Here is an 18,742-nt window from a genome sequence, read left to right as displayed (position 1 = left end):
CTGATTGTGGATGATAAAGCTCTCTGGCACTTTGCTGCTCTTTTTTTTTTTTTTTTTTGCACTGAAGTCTGGTTTGGGGTTTTTTCTGCCACCACTTATTTCATTTTAACACAATTTTGCTTGGTCACCTGTTGAGAGGTGTTCAAAGCTCTAATAATACCACCCCAATGTAGGACAGCGTTAAAATTCCAGTCTTACAAAGGCTGCGTCACGGGGTCACGATTGAAATGAATAGATTTAGCTGAGACTTTTGCAATCCCTGACGTGACTTTATCTGAGAAACCCACTGCCAACCTGATAGCATGAAGCTGTAAGCATAGCATTGTTATAGTTCAGCTTAAATATCTCCATATAGTGATGCACATATTTGTGCAGGAGCCTGCTGAATGTTGCACTCGGCTGTGTGTTGTTATTTGGTGAGGGCCATTGTACAGTGGCAGCGGCTGCTGTGGGGCCTGGCGCGTGTTTGGCTTAAAAACAATGAATGCATCATGTGGAATGGGTCCCCCCCCCCGCCCCTCCTCACCCCCCTCTCGCTGCTTCATTGCGAGCAGGGTGAACAATAATCGCACAAACAAGGTTTTGTGCTAAGGGAATTTCAATCACGACGCTCGCCTGCCCCCGCTGCATTTTGACTTTGTCATCCTGCGGTGGGCCGGCCTGCTGTCAGCCTTCAAAGGGTTGGCAGCCGGCTGACGCTCACCGTTTCTGTTGGAATGCAGTCGCACAAAAAGCTGCGTGAGAGCTGATGGAAGAGCTCAAGGTGTTTCAAGCAAGTGCGAGTGAGTGCAGGGGGTGTCGGTAAGGATTGGGAGGCGGGGGATCTTTTAAAATTATGGATACAGTTTTGGCAGTTTTGTTCACTTTGTCTCACTAGGAACCCAAGTGCAAAACTTTAAGGTGTTGAATATCGACAAACATGCGATGCATTTGGTAACATCTGTGCTTTAAAGTGCCGCCATGGGTGAAAACTTCAGTCGCCATCTTCAGCCTCCATCAGCTCCTCTTCAAAGAGACTCAAACGCCATCGCAGTCCTATTTAGCGGCAGCAAACTCCTCGGGGGGGTAGGGGGCGCCGCCCGTGAAGTCTTTAAAAAGCCACTACTGACCCAGAATCGGCGAGACAGATTGGGGCCGCGAGCCGAGAAGCTGCGGCAGTCGGAGCCCCCGTTTCACTGTTCCTGATTTGTTTTTAAGCCCCTCCCACCCCGCCCGCCACACCTGGAGACAGTCACCTGAGGAAACCGGAGACGGGTCGCTGGCCGGTGTCGTATCGGGTGTCGCTCCCCCGAGGGAACCAAGTCGGGCCTCCTGTCTGCAAATTGTTCTCATCATCCTGCAGCTCGATGATTAAAATACCACCTCTCGTCCTCCGAGTTCGGCAGCGCCAACCAGGCGTTCCACAAAACCCCCGTTGCACAAATAGCGTTGGATGAGGAGACACCCGCAGTGTTAATAACGCCAAACAAATCTGAGATAAAGTCGGCATGAACTGCAGAGACACGCATGACGGGCGAGGAATGTTTGGGATGATTATTTCTTTGGCAGAAAATTTGGTTTTAATTGCCGCGCATAGCAAACCGCACTGATAGCGATGTCGAAACCTCAGCGCAAAGGCGATTGTTTATTTTTGTTTCCCGGTCTGTCGCCACCGTAGTTGTCATGCCATTGATTTATTTGTGCATGTTTTGACGGATAATAATTTGGTGGAAGGTCTTGTTGCGTAATTTTAGCTTCCGCAGCAGTTAAAAAGGAAAGCTTGGTCATCCAACCACAATAAGAACCGATTAATATTTTATGTTTTTCCCCGGAGAAACATGGAGTTGATATTTGGAAAGATTTATTTATTTATTTATGTATTTATTTTTTTGCTCCAAAAATCTGAGGAATCTTGTGTTATCCACTTTAATTGGGCAGGGGGCCACCACCACTTTTTGCCCACAACTTCCCATCGCCGTCGGGTCAGTTAACAGCGTTTATGTGTTTAAGTGTTTAGACTCCATTTCGCTCCAGAAGATGTTTAGCGGCTCCTCTGGCGTGAGTGGAATCTTCAGTCGTGTGGGCCGCTCGGCTTCTTCTCCTCTTCACACGTTTGTCCTGTGATAAAACGTTGCTTCCTGCCCAACGGTGAGCCAGGCCTCTGCAAATTCTTATGAAAACATTCGCCAGGACATCCCTGGCAGAAATTAACATACGCCGCTCTGTGGAACAAGTGGAGGGAGAGGGGGGCGGGGGGGGGGGGGGGGGGGTTTGGTTTCTAATTATGTAACTGAAAACTTTGAAAGAAAAGCAAACCCGCTTCAGCACATTGAGTGTAATAACAAATCCCGTCCCCTTTTAAACAGAGTCAAGGATGAGAGATTAGCTCACCGCAGAGCCGAGGCAGCTGATAGTTCCGGCTCTTACACATGTTAGCATTTTTCACTGCGAGCCTTTGGCTTCTTCTCCGCTGACTGTACTTCTTTATCTCGTCCGAAAACCTCATCACTATCAATATTATTACCAAAGCAACTCGACTGAAGCTTTTTCGATGTATGTGCTCGGTGAGCAACTTCATTGAAACGAACGGGCCGCCATCTTGGACTCTGGGGGCCTGAAAATGACACAGCAGATAAAACGAGCCAGTTTTAGGCCGAGGAGGCTTTACAAGCAGCCAGTCACCCTGGCTGTAGCTCCGCCCCCTTCTCCTCCACCGGTTCCTGATTTGACCTGCACTAGTCCGACCAGCCGGACGACCGTTCACACTGGAACTTTTCTAGACGCTTCTGTGAGAGCGCAGGTTTAGCAGTCCACCTGCATCGCCAGCTTGGAATTTTTGTCAACTGAGATACTTTTAGCACATCCGCTCCTGGAATACTTAGTCCTAACAATCGTGCGGCTCCATCCAAACACAATGCGGCGCAAACAAAAGGTGTGGACTTTGATGGAGCTGCGCTTCAAAGTGGCCGCCGCTCTTTTTATCAACTCTGCCACCCTTCAAATTGGAATGTAATCAGAGGCCTCGTGTTTGTTTCCAGCATCGCTGAAAATGAGTTGCGACATGTCGGAGGCTGCGCAGATGACGCTGTCTCTTTGTTACGTGCCCCAGCGGGCAGCGTTATACCATCGCATTGTCATTGTGCTCCGCATCCAAATGACAGGGTTTGGATTTTGGCATCAGCCAGTCGATCTCTGCTGCTGTTTGCGCAGCGCTTTGCAAAATATTTCCAGTTTTTTTTTTTTTTTCCCTACGTGGATGGAGGTGGTTCGTGCCAAGCAGAGCTAAAAGCAGCGCTTTGTAGACTGACAGATTCTTGTTTCTTTGTTTTCGATTGAGGAAAACATCACATCCACAACATCGGTCTGCCGAAGCCAAAACAAATCAGCACAACTCGACTGTTCTGCAGCCAGCAGTGGGACACAAACAACACATACTGAACGTGCTGATTTGTGGAAGCTAAAGTTTCCCTTCAATTGTTATTTTACAGTTTCTTTCAGTGTCATATTGAAAAAATGAGCACAGTTTTGTCGATTAGGTGAAGCCGTCTGGCTCGACGCGCCTGCCAGACTTTGAATCTGTACTATCAACGCGTTATTTCCCCTTTCCACGACTGCAACTCAGCACACGTTTATTTTTTTGGGCCTGGGGTGCTTCTGGAAAGCTGCACTTGTCTTCTTTGACAGATTTTCAGTCTCTGCTCGTGCATCCTTCAGGCCATCCTCGGTTTCCAGGTGATGTCAGTTGTTTTTTTTTCCGGATGCCGTAAGCCAACATGTTGATGCTGTCAGTTTTCCCCTCAGAGTTCATGACTTTTAGTGTGTCGACACGTTGTTGAAGAATCCCGTTTCAAAAGGGAGCTCCTGTCAGTGAAGAGTTCAGGACCTGCACTTGCATCACTCGCTCAAACATTCAAACAAGCAGGACGTTTAAGCCTGGTTAAGTTCATTCTGTTTGACTGGCAGCTTTTAAGCCAGGCCTTTCTTCATATTTTTATTGGCGTCATTACTTCCATAAACATGAATGACGACTCATTCATCCGTGACTGTGGTACTTGATTAAGAGGTTCAATAAAAACCAACTGCTTCAGCCAATAAAAAGATAAAGCAGAACCTGCTGCTGCAGTGTTTGCACTTGGATCCAAGGCTCATTCTCTCCCGAATGGGCCCCAACGCGCCCTCAAGCCCCTCGCACACGAATGAGAAATCCCTGAAAGTAAGACGCTAATCACTAATCCTGTGGTTATGATCTGCTTAATCTCAGAGCCGGCCGTCTGTCCCCCCCTTGCGTGGCCGGCCAGCGTCAGAAACGCCACAGTGGCACGAGCGGAAGAGAAAATAACGGTTCAGCTCTTCCTGACGGGTTTATTCAAGGCCTCGTCGCTCTAAATATATCAAAGTCATCAGGGTTTTGCTTTGTTTGGTTTTGTTTGGGTTTTTTTTCGCAGCTCTTTTCGCGGATGTTGCCGTAACTCTGACGACCTTGGCGCTTTTCAAGGACGATGCAGCGAGACGCACGCCGCAAAAAGCACTGGTGTTGAGACAATGATGTACTTTTGTCGGCGGAAAGCCTGCCACTCCGGGTCCAGATGGGTCTTTACAAACACACGCGTTTGGGGTGAGAGGTGATCATGTGGTGGATTACCAAAGTAGATTGGAGATTAGCACACACACACACACACACCCACACACACACACACACACCCTTTATATCCCAGTCACCTTCCTGGAGTAGCCACTCAGGCAACATGATTTCTTGATGTTCTTCACTTCCTGGGAACCATCCTCATCAATCATCAGCCTTCCCTCTGTTTGTCCCTGTTCCTGTATGAGACGGCCAAAAGTAAACGGACGTGTCCCTTTTAAAAGCGGCACAGAAGAGCAGGATGCACCGGTACTTCATCTCACAGCCAGCGAAGACTGCTTGGCTTAAAAAAAAAAGAAGAAAAAAAAATTGGCATAGATTGAACCACAAAGCTATGACGTGAGCTGCAGGGTGTGAGTGTACCTGTGACTGTGACTTGTGTTGCTTGTTGTGCCTTGTGTGTCTGTTGTCGCCTGATGTTGCAGGTCTGTCTGTGACAAGGTGAGCACGCCGATCTTGTTGAGCTGTCACGTCAGTGTGTGTTCCTGCACTGAGAGAGAGAGAGAGAGAGAGAGAGAGAGAGAGAGCAGCCTGGCAGTCAAACTGCACTGTGACACACACACACACACACACACACACACACACACACACACACACACACACACACACACAAAGTACGTGACAGCTTTCTGCTGTGTAGCTGTTACAATAAAACAGCTATTGTTATATGAAACATGTCTACTGCTGACTCCAAAACAGAGCAACACCAAGTGTCATTCAGAGATGCAAAAAAAAACAAATCAGTTTTTGCTCCAATTTAAAAAGAAAACGACAATGACACAACAAACGTGTCCACCCAGGCATCCGAGAGCTTCATCTGCACCACAGTAGGCCAACAATCCACTGCTCTGCAAAATATGTTGTGAACTGTGCCGATAGGCCCTTTAAATAAGTCCGGAGCCGCCGACTGATAAACCCATGTGGTTCTATCTGGTGGCTGCAGTTCCTGCTGCGCTTTTCATTTGTATTTCCCCCAACAAAGAGATTTGCGACGGCTCGGTCGCCAGCTCTCTGCTCTCTCTGACCTCTCAAATCAAAAAGCTCCGCAGCCTCTCGCCCCCTCGCGTTATCTGCCACCGCTCTATTGATCGGCCCTGTTTGCAGGGAATTTGGGTCACATTGCTCGTCTCCCTCTCAGATTTATCGACGATGTTGTGTTTTTTTTCTGTTTTATTTTTTTTTTCAAGGTCTCAGTACCTTTTGCCAGAACTTTCAAACATGCAAAACCTTCTTTAAATCCTTCCTGCAGATATATTTTCTACAAAAGTGTGCTTGAAGTGTACATGGTGTGCTGTACTTGCAAGTGTTGGTGTGAGAATGAGCGATGAGTGGCGACGGAGACGGTCCGGGTTCTCGCTCCGTCGTCCAGTGGGGATGGTTCTAATTGGGTCGCGCGGGCTGAGCTGGTTTCCTAGTTCTCTCCGGCGAGGCGCTGGGGAGCTGGACTCTTTCCGACTGTCGAGGGAACGAGTGCAACCTGCGCTGGATGGCAGGCTGAGTGACAGTCACCTGGAAACAGTGTGCAGTGCCAGTCTTTTGTTTTCTAATTGTTTCGTGCTCGTTCGACTGGTTTTGACAATACTTTTGTTCGTTTAAAGTTTTAACATATGCAAAATAGCACGATAAATGATGGCATCGGTCAAAGTAGATCTCAGATAAATGTCATCAAACACAAGTTGCTGTGTTGACTTTGTTCAAACCTTCCATGAAATTGCCTTCATCAGTTTTTGAGATTTTTTTGTGGGTATTTCTCACCTCTGCTGCTGTGGAAACACAGGAATGTAGTTGTTGTCAATTATTGTGGGAGATGTAGTAGATGATAGTTGATACAATACAATATGGACTAATTTGAAGACAATCACCTGCGTGCACCTTTAATGAGAAATCCCACTCAAACGTCAAGGGACCGTATCTTTCCCCCAAAATTCTTTGTTTCATTCCATATCCCACCGGAAAACTACTTGCAGCATTAAATTTCCGAAAGGGACTTTTAGCATTTGAAACAGTCTCGCTTGGTTACAGAGCCACACAAAAAAGTGCCTATCGCCACCGCAACAGAATCGTCTTTTGTGTCCTGGAAGCGAAACCGAGAAGTTAAAATATCTCCCCCTTTTTTTTGCGGCACGCCGGGACGATGCCATGAATGAATCCTTTCAGTGAGCGAGTGCGACGCCTCTCGTCGTCTGATGCAGATCATCGCGTGGCCACTCGCCCCGGCATTCCTCATCCCCTCCATCCCCCGGCCCATTCAAAAGCCGCAGACTCACACAGACACAATCGCGGCGGTCCCCCAGCTGGTGCGCCTCCCACCACCAGCGGCAACAATACGTGCTGTCACCAGCCTCTGGAAAGTGACACAATCGACCCTCAGCTGACTCGGCCGTCTGGACGCAGCTGCGTGATGCAGCAGTGTTGTCGGAATCGACTTTCCCGTGTGGTTATTGTCTATTGGTTTATTTCCATGAACGCTTGAGCGAACGCCACAGCTTTGCTGGTTCATGAGCTTCTCGCATCGCGTTCAGCTCAGCTAATCGGCTGGTATTTGCATAAGAACAAGCGTCTTTTTTTCCCTGCATTTCCCCACGCCTCCTCCCCAACTATTCTCCGGCTAAATCTAATCCCAGTGCCACAATTTTAACCATCTGTTGGATAATAAGGCCTCGAAAAACAAAGCAGGCACTTCCTGGTAGTGATTTAATAAACCTCTGGTAAATTGTCGGACTGACTGAGTGACTGTCTAATTCTTTTCCCATTTGATTCTTCGTCATAGAACCCTGGGTGGTCCGGCTAATGATTCCATGTTTTGACGATTTCCCAACTGTACTTGTAAAATGTGCCACCTCCGCGTGGGAGGTTTTTAGACTCGCAGGCTTGCTGGAAAAAAAAAAAAAAAAAATAGTTTGCCTGTAAACCTTGTTTTAGCAGATGTTAAGCAGTAAACCTGTCGTGTAGTTATTTCAGCGGCGCACTTGTTGCCGTCGCTGAGCCAGACACGACTTTCCATCTCATCTCTCACGTTGAAACTAATCAAAGTATTTCACCAAAACAAAAAAACAAAAGGAAGAAAATCACAGCTCAGCTCTGTTTACTGATGCAGTGCTGCCACCGGTGTAAGTCACACACGGCGGGTGCGCATTACCACCGGGCTCGGCTGTGCAGTCGCTCCAGTGAAGGCGATAAAAGCCTCCACTGAACGGCAGCGGGAGTCCTGTTCTCTGCGGACGCTGCAGGTCAGCAGGCAGAAGGGCTCCTCAGCCTCCCGCACGCTTGGACCGCTGCCAGCGCTGCAATCTGGGGAGGCGGCGCCGTATGTCCGTCCAAGTATTGAACTGCTGTGGGCAGGACAAGAGGCGGCACTCGTTGACGTGCGATCGTGTTGTGTTGGGTGATTGACAGCGAGATGCCAACCAGGGGGACCCACTCCTGAAAGCCTGGAGTGTTGAGGATGCGACTGGAAATTGGTGCATCTTCTAGGCGGGCATTTACACTAGTCTAATATTATGTATCTCTACCATGCCAGGGTAATATTGGGGATTACTGCAATGCAGTCTGTTTGACAAGACAGTTTGATCCAGTTTGTTCCAGTAAAATCTTCCTCGTGGACTGCATGTTGCTAAAAAGCAAAATATTGTTTGGCATGAAACCAAACATCAGCATCTTAGATAAATAGTTTGTTTTTTTTTAAATCTAGTATATCTATCTGGCATTGGCCAGTAACAACAGGGAGGCATCGCTCACGTTTGGTCCCTTTGGGAGTGCTGTTGTCCCAGTCGGCTCGCTGGCAGCAGAGGATAAACTCTAATCCGGACTAATCCAGCTAGTTGCACCTCCCCCCCTAAGGAAGAGTTTGGCAGCTGCCCCCAAGTGACATAACTCCGACTCTGATGCCATCTGTAAACAGTAAAAATTAAAAGCTGCTAGTTGCGCATGCTGTTTTGTTCTTTTTTTATTGATGTTTCGCACAACTAAACAACACCGGAAAATGCAGAGAATCTACGAACACCAGTTTTGACTCTTGATAAGAAAATCACCTCTCAATCACCTTCATTATTATTTGCAGTAGTCTTTGCGAGAAGGAAAACGTCTTTGGAGGAGGTGGCCACAGTCATCCAAATTGGACTGACTGAGAAACTGAAGTTCACGCCTGATGTCTTGCCTGTCTGTTCTGCCCTGCTTTAAGCAAATTGACGTGTCGCGTTGTTAAATTTGCGTTCCCCTTCACTGGTCTGGTCCGCTCAGGGAATTGTTTCAACCTCAAATACGATTTCAACAGCCGCAGTCAGTCAGCAGAAGGCCGTCCCACAATGTTCTCAGCAATCCAATCAGTTATGCAAACAGCGTCTTAGTAGCTTGTGCATTTTTTGTGTGCAAACCCCTCATTCACTGAATGTCACCACTCTGGATGTATAAGAACCTGCATTATAGGTGTGAAACTGCTCTGAACTCACTCAACTACTATTTCTCCTTTAGAAGTTCCACCTTTGGTGTAAATTTCCAACCCTTAACAGCATCGAGCTGTTGAGTAACACCAGTCCAACAAAGGAGCTTGACACAATAAGTAAATTCCTCTTAAAATCAGCTTAAAAGGGTACTTTATTCATTTTATCGCATTTGAATATTTGCATGGTTCGGCTTATAGTCGTACAGCTGCTGTTTTTGTTCACGTTCCTCGCATTGGATTATAAGACCTCATGCAGAAATTGCTGTGGAATCGATAAAGTTACACATTCGCTGCCACTTTGTGCTTCCCCCTGCAAGACATCGGTCTCGCCTTGTCTGGAACTTCAGAAGGCAATATAGTTAGTTGATTGACCGGTGCCTTTGGAAAATTGTGTCAGTCCGGGGATCCTTCCCCAAAATCTCTGAACTCCCGGAGAGAAGCACAATGGCAGGATTTCTGTGCTCCCGGCCTCGGAGAGACCCCGGCTCCGGTGCTTCCTCCTCCTAATTGGAACTCACGACTAACCTGGACTGACAGACGCTTGTGTTCCCGGGAGTGACACCCGGGGAGCAGTCGGATAACCGGGATTCCATTTCGTTCAGTGCACACACGATGGAATCTGTGACCAGCTGGCGTATGGACACAGTCATGTTTTAAACCCCTTTGAAGGGATCTGCTCTCTGGTGACATTTTGTGATCCATGTAACCTTTGAATCGCTGGAAAAGAATTCCACACAATTGTCACCGACAGTTGCAATGCACTCAACACCATTTTTTGCTTTTGGTTTGTTTTTTTACACTGTGGATCATAGCTACTGCACGAGCATCCACTAGGGCTAACAAATATCATCTTACCTTTCCTCTCATTCTTCAAGATGCACAAAGCCTAAATATTATATACTTTAAATAATTAAAGTTGAGATCAAATTTGCTGACATAAAACCTTAAGGTGCACTGTATCTAATTTCCATGGAATGGATTTCCATGGGTTTGTTGTAAAAGTAAAAATTGACATTTTAATTGACTTTTTCAAGCAGCAAAGACGCCGTGAACAGTGTTGACACGGTGTTGCCACTGAGGCTCCTGATTGGCCGAAAAACAGGCTCCGTCATGAGACGAGCAGAGAATGAGTCTGAACCTGAACAAAAGACTGGAAAAAATACCAAATGGGAAAGAATCTTAAATATCTTCACGTTGAAGGTTGAAACAGGTTTGTGTTGGTTTTGGCTGCAATGCCAAGTTTCCAGCTTGAAGATGTAAGATGTAGGTTGTCGTCATCCTCAAAGATCGTGGGTCTGTTGCCTGGATACTGTGCTGTTGCGTGGAAGACTGTGTGGAGTCTGAGCCAAAACTTGTATTGCTGGGTTTCTCAGATAATAACCCCTCAGGTTACGCTTCACAGAATTCCATTAGAGAATGTGAGAGAGAAAAGAGAATGAATTTAATAATCAGAGTACTCTCAACTTCAACTGCAGAATAGTTGGTGCATTTTAGTTTTTTTTTTGTTTCTTTCGTAAAAAGCCTTAATTTGGTCATGGTGGCCTACGGACGCCTAACTACACTTGATGTGCAGCAGGTCAACTTTAATTTCACACGTGAATGAAACGCTTTGACAGGTAGCTCAGCCTACTTCCTTGAATTTCAAACGTCAGCTCTGCTGGCGTCGAGCAGTCCATTGCAGCGGGTCAGGACCGGGCCATGTGTTCCTCTGACTGTGGCTCCCAGTGTGGCCAGTGGCAGGATGTGCCAGCGGCCTCGTGGACCTCTAGCAGGCAGGATATTGGAGACTAGCCGAGGCCCCTGCAAGAAGCCCGGCTGCATACAAAGCTCTGGTCAGAAGTCTGGTGTTGACGCCAAGCCCCTTTTATTTTTGATCTGGCAGAGCCGTGCAGGTTCGGGGTGGGGTAAAGACCTTGACACTTTTTCGAGACCGGCCACTGATCTGGTTTTCTGCAAATGGCTAAAAAAAAAAAAAAGTTTTCACAAGGACTGAAGTTATGTAACGAGTCCCCTCCTAGTGCTTTGCCTCCTGAATGGAATTAAGTTCAGTTTATTCATAGAGCACATTTTAAAAACACCAAAGTGCTGTAAATTTTAGACCTTATCTAAGATGAATATGAGGCTTTAAAAAACTCCTCAAGTTGTTTCTCTATTTCAGTTAATTATATTCCTCTCTGCAAGTTTTCTGCCTGATTATTTCATTGTAAACTCACATCATGGTCTGTCACCAGGATTGTTTTCACATCTTACACCTCATTAGACATTTTGTTGGCTGCTCAGGTCATCTTCATGTATTTTTAATTCAAACCTTCCACCTCCTGCTGGTTGAAACGGCAGAATGTGTGAAGTGACCTTGGTAACACCAAGGAGGGTTTGTAACTGCTCAACCACCGTAATGACTAAATTAAAAGAAATAGTGGCATTCATGCCACTCGAGGAAATTGGGGCTCCTCTTGAGTGTGTGTTAAGAGGAACTTGAAGGTTCATTACACGCACACACACACACACATACACACCCACACACCAATACAACGAGTCGGGACCAGCACAATGAGACCTCTGTGTGTCCGGTCTCAGTCCAGACGCTCTTGCTGATTTTCTGAAAGGACATTGTTAATGTGATCAGACAATTTTACCCTTCCACACGTCTCCTTTAGCAGCTTTTTCCAGCCGGTGCTGCGAGGTGGCTGGTTTTGTGTTTCACGTGTTCACTGTAGCTAAAGTCGGCCGAGCGATATTTCATGGCACGTTTGACTTCCTTGTGTTGATTTGATGTAGCCGCCTTTGTTTGTGCTGCCTTCCAGCTTCCGCCTGCATCCACCTGAACTCACCTGTGTGCCAATAAGCCCGGTTCACCTTTGTTGGGTTTTGGATTTTGGATTAATGCCACCTCGCAGCTGAAGTAATTCATGACTTGCCTCACAATGTCCCTTATTTAACATGTAACCCTAGTTAGAAACCCCATTCGCATTTTTTTTTTTCTTTCGTTAAAGATCCACAATGGTTTCTTTATCCCGCAGAAGTGCCGAGGAATCTTCAGACTTCCCTTCATCTGCGTTCCAGGCCCTGCTCAGCCTGGTAGAGAATGGAAGGAGAAAATCATCCACGGAAGCGGTGGGGGGTGGGAGTGAGTAGCGCCGACGGAGGCCAGGAGTGGGGTTAATCCACAACCCAAACACTGTTCCATCATCTGATCAGCATGGAAATGGGGCAGATCGGCTGAAATAGTGGCATTTAGCCACAGTTTGGGCCGTTTCACTGGTTGGGAATCGGTTTTGTTTTAATCCCAGAGTTAATGGAAGGCGGCCTGGGAGGCCGGAGGCAGGGTGTCTTGTGTCTTGTCTGAGCTGTCTGAGCTTTTGGAAAAACAAGTTTGGAAGCAAACATTCCCCTCGGCGTGAAGGTCTGCGTCACGATTTGCATGCCAAGAGCAACGTGCGTCACGCGATCGCAGTTCGGAGTCCCTGCTGGGCCGGCAAACCAACTGTTGGACTTTGATGGATCTGAATATGTGCGCCTGCCGCATTTGTTTGTTTGTCAACAAAGGACATGGTCTTAATCATTACACCTGGGGGCAAAACTGTAATCAAGGAGATTGTGGTGCTTCAGAGAATAGACTTGGGAGTGTGGTGGCTTATTTGCAATAGAAAATTCTGTCTGCGAAAAAACACGGGCAGGACCAGAAGAGCCCCGAGGTTGAACTGTACCAGGAGTGTCTGTAACAGAACCAAACAAGCTGTTTTCACTTTCCTGGAGAAGTGTGACCACATTTATTAGAACCGGATACCAACTACTTTTATTTGATGTAATTATCTTATTTTGTGGTGGAATTAGACATTTCAACAGGTTGTTGTACAGGAGTGGGTGTAGACAAAGACAAGCAACTGCCTGAAACTGCTTTTGTTCGCTTCGGAGGTGTTTGAACGTTGACCTACGCGCTCTCAGGCTTCCTCAATCGTGGAGGAAGTGGCTTTTTGCCAGTGTTCCTGCTGGCGCGTGTCCACCTGACTTTGGTGACCTTTCATGTCACATTCAAACAAAGCATAAGAACCACCATCTGTGGCCGAACCTGGATATCCTACAAGAGTCAAAAGGCCGCCGTGGGCTTCACCGACTACCATTCAATACAAGAGGACTTCAGTGTCAACGGATTTGGCGTCATGTTGCATAAGTAGTCAGTGAATAAGCAGAATTACAGGTTCCAGTGGAAAAACCGAGAGAACTGAGAAGTTTTGTAGGAGAAATATTCTGTACCTTTAAAAAAATAAAATCCCTTTTTGTTTAGCTGCTCAACAGGCAATTACATAAAATTGTTTCTACGCTTGTTAAAGCTGCCTTGATTCCATTAAATACTACATTCACAGTGGCCATGAACCTCTGTATTTTACCTCTTTAAGAAAATATGTTAAACTGTGGACATTATCAACTGCGTTGTTTACATGATTTAAGATGATGTCATGCCCCAAACTCGACCAGCCTGACCAGTTTTTGTTTGTTTGAGGTTAGGAAAGGCCCCCGTCTGTGTGCGTGTGCAAGTGCGCATGTGCATTTGTGTGTGTGTGTCTGAATTTACAACATAGTTGGTTGACTTGTGTCACCGGCAAATTGGCAGATGCTTTTTATCGTTTGTGAGCCTGCATTCCTTCACATGGAGACCAGTCGTTAGAACAAACTGCACTCAGGCCGTTGTTTGTGTTTATGTCACACAAACACTCTATTTGTGGAGATCCGTGATGTGTTGCTCGACTCGATCAACAGCCTGAAACTGAGCTGTGCCTTGGATGAGTTTGACAGCTTCGTCCAACGTTAAACTTTTGCACATGTGGTGCCAGTATCATAATCACAGGTTTAGTTTACAGAGGGGGCCGGGGGATCTGGTTTGAAGAAGTTTGGTGTAAAACTGCAGGAAAAAAGACTCGAGGCTCCTTTCTGTCAATCAAGTTTTATTTACAGCGCGCCAAATCGCATCCACCTGCATTTTCAAAGCACTTTTCCACAATCAAACGAGAAACCCAAACAGATCCCACCAGAGCAGTGGGAAGAAACCCTGAGCAGAGCCCGACTCTGGAGGGCAGCCATCTGCTTTGACCGATACTGCAGTCTGCCTACCACCAGGGGGAGCATTCAATGTGTTTTGACTTTGGCCAAGATCTTAGCAGCATTTAAAGCTGGCGATTAAGCTTATAAAAACAAACTCTTTAAGAGTTTTTTTTTTCTTGCCTCCACATTTCCAGTGTGAAGACTCCAGAGACACTCACAACATAGTGAAGAGTTCTGCTGGAGGGAAACGTCCCCTCAAGGCCTCGTGCAGCTGACACATCAGAAGTCCCACAGGGTTCTTTTATTTTACCACTTCTAATTCAGTATTGCTGCCCGGCGGGCCTTGTAATTATGTCAAGCTGGTGTGTTTACAGTAATATTTCCACCAAGTGTCCATCCGGCCTTGTTTATGTGTGTATTTTAACAGCTTTCCTGGGCTCCTGCCGACGCTGCTCCCACCTCCTCACCTGTCAGCGAGACAGCCGGATGTCACGCGCTCAGTCTGCTGTTGGTGGGCGACACGTGATGAGAATCAAACTGCTGCATCTGGCAGAGTGGGAGAAATAAATGAGCAAGCGACGTTTGTGTAAGGTTTTCCCACGACTGCGCCTGGGAACCCTGGTGCTTTTCTGGATAAAATTAGAATGCGGAAACAGAAAGTGTGTTTGGCATATAAATATTGTCAATAAAAAGGGAATTTTGGTTGAAAAGAAGGCCTTTGATTGCCAAGTCTTCCAACGCAGACTTGGGGGGGGGGGCAGGCAGTTGTGAAACATGTTTACGACAGAAAGTTTGGTGCTTTCCCCCCTTTTGTTTTTGTAAAAACTTCCAAAGTCTTCCTAATGAAAGCCACTTCTTTCTGAGTCCTCCATCAGCGTGTTGGAGAGACACACAAGCTGCTGCTGTTGTTTTTCCAGACTCTGATCTCCTGAGCACCTTTTTTTGACGGGGTGCAGCTTTCATCGAGCAAATCTTACCCTCAGTTCGTTTAGCAACTGTAAAGTCCAGTATTTTCATTTTATGTACACACTGCGATGCCATGTATTGTTTGAGTCACAGTGTTTTGAGCGCTACTTGAATAATCCCCATTGGACCCTCTGCCTCTCTCGTCCTCCGGCGCAGCAGGCAGGGAGCAGCGGGCCGAGCTCACAATAGGAGATCCCCGTGGCGGCGGCGGCGGTGGCAGCTTGTGAAAAGGGCAGAATGATTGACTGTCTGTTGGGACAACTTCTGACCCCTGGCTGAACTTGGTGGAAACACCGTGAGCGGAGGGGAACCACCGCTGGAGACCCTTCCCACCCCCTCGTAACGTGGGAGCAGTCTCCTTTTTAGCAGTTTGTTTTTGATTTATTTACTCAAACATCGGTTCTGTTCAAGGTCCGTAACATTTTTAAGGAAGCCCGTCTGACGCCGTGTTTCGTCTTTAGGGTACTGACAGGCTGCCTTCCTTAACAACTGGCGACACAAGATGGCAGCTAACTAGGATCTATATCTATATCTAAGGGGAGGAAAACCAAATTACTTTTATTATGCTGCGAGTATGCACTTTTAATAATGCATTTATAGTCAGTATGTCAGGCTTTTACCAATATGAAAATCATAAATCAAGCCAAATTTTACAGACTGGGCCTCTACATTGAAAGAAGAGATCATTGTCTACTTGTTGAACTGGAGTGTGTCAGTGTGCGGCAGCTTGCCGGCGCTTCACAGCCGCCCCGGGCTCCGACAGCGCTGTGTGGTTTCCTGTAATTGCCTTAAAATTTTGCACTGAGTGGCCAGATTGCCAGCTTCTTTTTTACACGGCTTAATCAGTAGCGTTTACAGATTAGGTGCTCTTGCCAAGTTCCATTAACCTAGATTATTGGGCGCAGGCCAGGAGAGGTGATTACATATGTTCTGGAACCGACAGAGAAACACACTGCGGGATTCTAGTCGGGATTATGCAACCCAGTTACGGCAGCGTCTTGTGAATTGGAACGCCTGCGACTATACAAAGCAGCTCTGCGCGTGTGTGTCTTGAGAGCACATGTTTCTTGTTGATGCTCACTAGCAGCAGCGGCCCTGCAGCTCGCTGCTGTCAGCTCTTCAACGGGCCGATCTGGCTTCAGGCCCTCGTAGGAAGTCGTGTTTTACCTTCCCAAGTCACGGAAACTGGGACGTCTGAGACTTTGAATTATTGGTCGTTAATCTGGGACAGGTACCAGCTGAGGCCACGCCCCTGGCAAGTCCTGCAGCACCTCGTCCTGCCTATTTTCTTTCTTTATATCAGCTTTGATCCGTCGGGCCCTCGGGGTGTGGGGATCCCGCTGGGCCGGTTGCAACAGCGAGGTGTTGACAGCGCGCCACCGCGGTGTTATCACCGCTGTTGACGGCCCATCAACACTATTTTTGCATCGACAGGAGTTCTGCGTCGACTCACGGTGAATCCTCCAGAGAGAAATAGTCGTGACAGAGTGAAACAAATGATAAAAAAAAAGAAGTAAAGAGAGTATCCCTGGTCTCCAGGTCAGGAATGAAGGGTTTTCAGAGGGTAAGAAAGCCCAGTGGGGGCTCATCATCGTCATCATCATCATCATTGGTTGGTTGAACAATGCCGACATTCCAGTAGGAAATGAGTGAGGCAACACATTCCTCGCCATAATTGTGTCCTCTCGCATGACTCCGCAAAACTCTGCTCAGTTCCAGATGCTTCGGGCACTTTTCACATGCGTCCCTCTGTGAAAACGAGCCGCTCTGCCGCAGCATTGTGCGATTGTGCCTTGGAAAAATGGTGCCGGCAAATTGGGACGGTTCTGCCTTCTGGTTGTGTCTTCCACGAACATTTAACCAACCTGATATGTCTGTCTGTATGGATGATGAGAGGAACAGACAACCCACCACCACCACCACCACCACCACCTCCACTGTTAGCAGTCTAGACCTTTTCATAGCCATGAGAATGTAATTTATGTCAATGTGCAGGGAGAGGATGTAAAACTCTAAGGTACTGGTTCCCACCTGGAGCTTCCCACCCGGTGGGTGGGCTGTAACGTCCATTTGGAAGTTTCTCTTCTCCCTAAAATCTTGTACAGCACCACCTCAAGGAAAGTGAATTCTCATACGCCTCCGCAGCCTTCAGGCGGTGGATGCACTTACCCTTCTTTTAACATGCAATCGAACCTCCGTGAAGGTGGTGACACTGTAATCCCCCCTTTGCGAAGGTGGTCTGACACTAATCCCCTGCTGTACTTGCACTCACTGACAGCGGTAACGGTAGAGAGGACCTGACCTAGTTGGAAGACCTTTTTTTACACACTTCCATCCCCTGCGGTCACCAGTATCAACTCTTCCCCCTTTACCCCCTTTTATTAAGTGAAACTGATCCCGACCACATTTGCCGACCTGTTGAGCCACATGTCAGAGCCGCAGAAGCTCGTCTGTCTCGAGCTGGACGACAAAATGCATCCGTGTGTGAATCAGAAATCAAGGTCATCTACTGACTTTTTTTCTGGATATAAATGTATCTAGGCCACGGAAACTTAACTGGGATGTTCATTTGTGGTGTAATACACTGGGGTGGTTTTCATACATTTTATTTTCTGACACGCATACGTACAGTTCTGTGTGTGTTCACCGTGGTGCCAGTTTGCTCTGTCGACTCATTTTGGATGTAAAACATTGCAACTTAATAATACATCAGTGTGACCTACAAATCTATGAAGACCTAAGCCTGCCCACTGAGAGGCTTTCTTCTATAAGTGCAGTGAAAAAGCAAATAGCTAACAAGCTAACACACACACACACACACACACACACACACACACACACACACACACACACACACACATACACACTGCTAAAAATGAAAAGGCAATATGAATCAGTTCAAAGGAATGTGACGTGAAGAGCCATTGTGTTGCGTCGGGCTGATTGTGCGGCAACTTTGAAGCCTCCCAGCGGCTCGGTTTGAGCTGCACCTTTTTGTTTGTCTGTGGTCTCGACTGTTGAATGTTTGCAACTTTGCCTCAACCGCCCGTTATTTCAGCATGTGCGCGGCGAGCGCCTGCCTCTCGGGAGTTCCCGCGGAAACATCGTCGGTGGCGGATTGCGGAACTTGCGGCGCGTGTGTTTGCGCAGTCAGGCGAACCTGTGTTGGCCGTCACTCGTCACTTGGTCTGCGCTGTCAAGAGTACCTGTTCGCCAGAGGAGCTGCGACTGCGCCACTCCAGAACAGCGCAGGTTCAAGGTGGAAAATCTGAGCTTCTCTATTTTCTCTGTTTGTCTTTCATTATCTGTCCGCCCCCCCCCTCGCCCGCACACAAACACACAAAGACACGACACACACGAAACCAGCCGTCCGTTCTGTCTGGCTGCCTCCCAGGATCCCAGAGGAGCCGAGAAGCTGACAGGAACACACGGCCGGGCGAGATGGGCCACTCCGTGCGCCTTTCTCAACAGCTGTGCAAATAAATTAGAATGAAGCTCAGAGGAAATTTAACCTTGAAACCGTCTTGGCGACCAGAGCGTCTGAGCTCTGTTTTTGTTTCTTTGTTTTTATACGCAGATGCTTTAGTTTGTAGGAGGCTGTCCCGGCAGTATTTTAACACAGAGAGCTGTGACCAATCGTGGTCGCTCTGCCACAGTAGGCGGGTCACTAAAGC

General features: G+C 47.3%; 1 protein-coding gene across 7 annotated transcripts in view; it reads left to right on the top strand.

Moving 5' to 3' along the window:
* The window catches only part of LOC142902705 (LIM and calponin homology domains-containing protein 1-like), a 59,642-nt gene that overhangs the window by 374 nt on the left and 40,526 nt on the right, over positions 1 to 18,742 (top strand). The window lies entirely within an intron of this gene.

Source organism: Nelusetta ayraudi, unplaced genomic scaffold (genome assembly GCF_046127955.1).
Source record: "Nelusetta ayraudi isolate G7.1 ecotype Tasmania unplaced genomic scaffold, CSIRO-AGI_Nayr_v1 ptg000097l, whole genome shotgun sequence".
NCBI lineage: Eukaryota > Metazoa > Chordata > Actinopteri > Tetraodontiformes > Monacanthidae > Nelusetta > Nelusetta ayraudi.
This window is presented reverse-complemented; position numbering and strand designations above follow the sequence as displayed.